This window comes from Ictidomys tridecemlineatus, chromosome 7 (genome assembly GCF_052094955.1).
Source record: "Ictidomys tridecemlineatus isolate mIctTri1 chromosome 7, mIctTri1.hap1, whole genome shotgun sequence".
Taxonomy (NCBI): Eukaryota; Metazoa; Chordata; class Mammalia; order Rodentia; family Sciuridae; genus Ictidomys; species Ictidomys tridecemlineatus.
In genome coordinates this window covers 128,097,917-128,102,377 of record NC_135483.1, presented here as the reverse complement: position 1 = coordinate 128,102,377, position 4,461 = coordinate 128,097,917, and the positions used below count along the sequence as shown (strand labels likewise).

General features: G+C 36.1%; 1 long non-coding RNA gene across 1 annotated transcript; it reads left to right on the top strand.

Annotated features, from left to right (window-relative positions):
• Positions 1–858: 858 nt before the first annotated feature.
• On the top strand, positions 859–3,279 carry LOC144365326 (uncharacterized). Its single transcript, XR_013423635.1, has 2 exons — positions 859–1,111; positions 3,097–3,279. It is a non-coding gene; the product is annotated as an uncharacterized LOC144365326 (long non-coding RNA).
• Positions 3,280–4,461: the final 1,182 nt, after the last annotated feature.

Below are 4,461 nucleotides of genomic sequence, written 5' to 3'. Positions count from 1 at the left end.
GAAGGTCAGGGGAACAAGGAATAGAGATGTTCCAAACTAATTCTAATCCTCTACTTTTGCCTTAATCCTTTCTTCATTCCCACACTAATGAGGGCACAGTCTGATGGGCAAAATAGAGAGGCTGGTTTTTTGGTAAAAGTCATAATTCTGTTTATTGAAAGAAAAACTATTTTCAATGTTTAGCCAGTTCTGAGCTGAGCTGAGCCATCTAACAAAGAGAAGTATGGCTTTAATAAGTTTTAATAAGAGAGTACAGCATCAAGATAGAAAGATAGGCCAACAATATAGCAAATGATGCATTGTTCTGGAGTGTAATCAGCATGTGGAGAAATGGAAAGTAAGCTGTGTTCAGAGAAAGGCCATATTCCTGGCTCTGGAAGCAGTAGGAAACAGTAAGCAAAATTCTACCACAGAATGGGAATGCTGTTTTGTTTCAAAATGGCAGACTAACAAATCACACTTAAAAGCAGCAATGTGTTTTAAGCCAACCAGACCATGTATCATTGGGCTACCTCATCATCTTTATACACTTTAATTTTGTTTTTGTTTTTTTTTTCATGTAAAATGGAAATAACCTTAATTTCTGCCAAGGAGAGTTGGGAAGATAAAATAAGACAATATATATTAACTACCTGGTTTATAAGTATACAATAAAGGATGTCAATTACTATCTTAATATCATTTATTATCTTTGCACACTTCATGAAACATGCAAATAAATAAATGTGAAACACTGTGTAACTAAGGTTCATTGAACCCAAATCTCTTAATCCAATAATAGAGTTCCAAAAGGGAGATTCCCGGAGAGTTGATGGACTAAGGCCAGGGACATTCACGTGACTGTGTGGATCTATGCCCCAGGGATTCAGACTTTAATCACAGGAGATGACTGTATGTTCCTGTGCCATTGGTGCCTGACAGACAGGAAAATGGGCTCTTGTGATATGTTCCGAGTACATCTAGCTTTCCATCTGTCCACATTGGTAATGTGATCTAAGAATGAATAAGATAGCATGGAAGTCACCCTCTCTTGATGACTGATTCACTCAAACTCATTCTACATTACTCTGCAAAACCCAAACTTGCTGGTAGAAAATAGAAGTAGTGAGAGGTAAGGAAAAAAAATACTGGGTGGGGGTGGGGAGATCTTTAAAAACAACAACAAAAAAGCAAAATGAACAAAAAAAAACCACAACTTTTTCCTTAAAATGTGTATGGCAGGAAAGTGTGAGTGGGGGGAAATAATTGAGTGAAACCAAGTAGATTTAGTGTGATTCAATAACCTTTTGGGCTTATTCCCCCAGTCTACCTAATGATGATAGGGTCTTCGTGTATGTGATCCTGTTTCTTCTTCATAGCAACCTTATAATGTAGATACTTTAATTTTACAATGTTAGTCCATTTAACCCATATAACCCAGTTTGTAAATAGTCCATCTCTCTCTGATGTTGAATTCCACACTTTCCCCAACCCCTGCTCACTCTACCTGAGAAGCAAACCTGAGGTCAAATGTTTATATTTAGAGTATCTTGTAAGGCCATATCTAAATAATTGCTTAATTATTTTAGTAAATAATGTTAATGTGGCAGAGAAGAAAGAAGTCTGGACTGGGGGTCAGGATACCAGGGTTCTGGTTCTAGATCCATAATTAACTAGTTTTTCAATCCTGAGGAAACCATGTAACTTTTTTTGTGTTCCCAGGTATCACGTTTATTCAGTGAAGGCGAATAAACATATATTGTAAAATTTGTGTGATTTCTGAGTAAGGGTGGGTAGAGGTGGCTTATCTGCAATGGGTGGGGGATGTTCCATCTAAATGACACCAACATAAATGGGGAAACATTTGAAAGCTCCAGGATAATTCATTTTGAATCCATTCATGAGACAGAACCCACATGGTGATTTGAATAGGAAAAAGTTTAATATAGTGAAATCTAACTGTAAGAATAGATTTGAGTAACAAGGAATTGGCTAGCAATAAATGAAGAGAACTCTAAATATAGAAATAGAAATATAAGAATATAGCCACTCCTCCTCAGGCTGACAGAGAGCATTTGAGACAGAGCTCCTTCCCCCAAACTGAGATCAAGACATTGTTTGGAGGGCCTTTGGGAGGTAATTAGGTAATAAAAGTGGAATCATCAGGATTGAGATTAATCCCCCAAAAGCTCTCCAACTCTTTTTTCCCTGTGAGGATGCAGCAAAAGCCAGCAGTGCTCAACCTGGAAGAGGGCCCTTACCAGAATCCTATCTTGCAGGCACCCTGATCTTGACTTCTAGCCTCCAGAACTGTGAGAAATAAATTTCTGTTGATTATAAGCCAACGTGTCTATGATACTTATTTATAGCAGCCTGAACTAACTAAGACATTGTTGGAGGGTATGGCTCTAGCTTACAGAATGACAAAGAAGTCACTAATGCCTGTCACTGAACTTGTTGGAAACCTTTTGTGTAGGGTGTCAGGGAAAGCTATGCAAAGAAAGATATCTCAAGAGAGAATTCCTTATGTAGGTGTCCCAAGAGTTCCAGGGAAGCTGCTGTCCACAGTGCACTGTTAAGAGCTAGGCACTAGGCAAACTGGGCACATGGTGGGAGCTGGATGTTTCAGAAGTCATCCTGGTTGTAGGAGCTGGATGCTGGAAAAGCTGGTCACTTATAGGAGCTAAGCACTACAGAAGCTGCCCATACTGCAAGAACTCCCTCAAATCAGAGAACAAACCCCTTTCTCCTTCAATGTCTCCACATCACCATCTATTGGCTTGGATTAACATTGTGTCAACTGGCAAAGGAAAAGTAAAGGGCCCAGCTTAATTTTCCCAGAGCAAACAAAAAGGGTAAACTTGGAGTTGAGAGGCACTAAATCAATACCTTGCACTGATGGACATCAAAAGCAGTTCCCTAAAAGAAAAGATCTGGATTCATGGACTGTGTCTAATCATATCTTGATAATCATTCATTCCAGAGGCAGAAAGCCAGAGGTCTACTGACCAAACCTGTGACAGCAAATAATTGTACAATTTTGAATGTGAATTCTTTAAGGAAAGCCATGCATATTCTAGTTTACTGTGGTCCTCAATAACCCTTTTTTTATCTTAGAAGTCAAGCTTCACCTAAACAGATTCCAGGCCACTGAAACCACCTAACCATCTCTCAGCTGCATTTTACAGATGATGAAACTAAGGCCCCAAGAAATTAAACAACATGCTTTGACTGATCATCTCTGCCCCCTAATCCCATCTCTGTTATATTCAAACAAAAAATAAAATGGAAGTAACTTTATTACTATCTTTAATGCTGATTTCTCACAAAATTTGTTTTAGATTTGGGCTCTTGGTATTGCAGAGGCTTTACTCATTTACATAAAATCAGGAGCTTGTTGAAAAAAAATGTGTTCCAGGTAATTCTCTTGGCAAGAAAATAACAAGGAACTTATCAAGACTTGTTTGTCCTTGGGCTAACTACCCTGACATTAAGTATGCCCTCATGTAAAATGCCATTCAAATACTCTTAAACAAAACCAGCACCTCACAATCTGTAATTACTACAGCAAGAACAGTTTAATTGATTCCTCTTTTTCCCCCTCTCCTGCATTTTCAAAGCCATTACTTTCTATCTGATGAGGTTGTAGAGATTCCTATCACTTCAACAGAATGGGAAATCTATGCTATTTTCATTAAGTAACTAAATGTTAGGCCATTTCCAATTCTTAAATAGTTTTATACAATTGGCAAGGTAAGAAAGAAAACTTTATTTCAAGGATTCTGTAGATTGCTGCTGTTGGTAACAATGCTTTACAAATGCAGAATATATGATGGTTTATGATACATATAGTATTTATAATGCATAAAATTCTTTATAATTTATAATATATTTTTTAATATTATTGTATATGATATATAATTTATGTAAAAATTTATTATATGAAGTATAATATTTTATTATATTAGGTATATTATGTATAATATGTAGTATAATAAAATATTATCTAGTATTTTATTTACATTCAGTGATTTTATTTGCTAGCCCCTTTTTATTTTCTAAAACAGAAGACCAATTTAAGACACATTACAACTTAAAGTTGCTAATGTGCAAAATAATTTGAAAACATTCCAGCTAATTCCAAATATAAATATAAGCCTAATTATTTTTTTTAAAAATGAAAATCACATTAACTAGACACTTCTCAAAAGAGGAAATTCAAATAGCCAACAAATACATGAAAAAATGTTCAACATCTTTAGCAATTAGGAAAATGCAAATCAAAACTACACTGCAATTTCAATCACACAAATCAGAATGGCAATCATCAAGAATATAAATAATAATAAATGCTGGAGATAATGTGTCAAAAAAGGAACACTTTTACACTGTTGATGGGATGCAAATAAGTGTAACAACTATAGAAATCGGTATGGAGGCTTCTCAAAAGACTAGACATGGAACCACCACAGGACCCCGCCA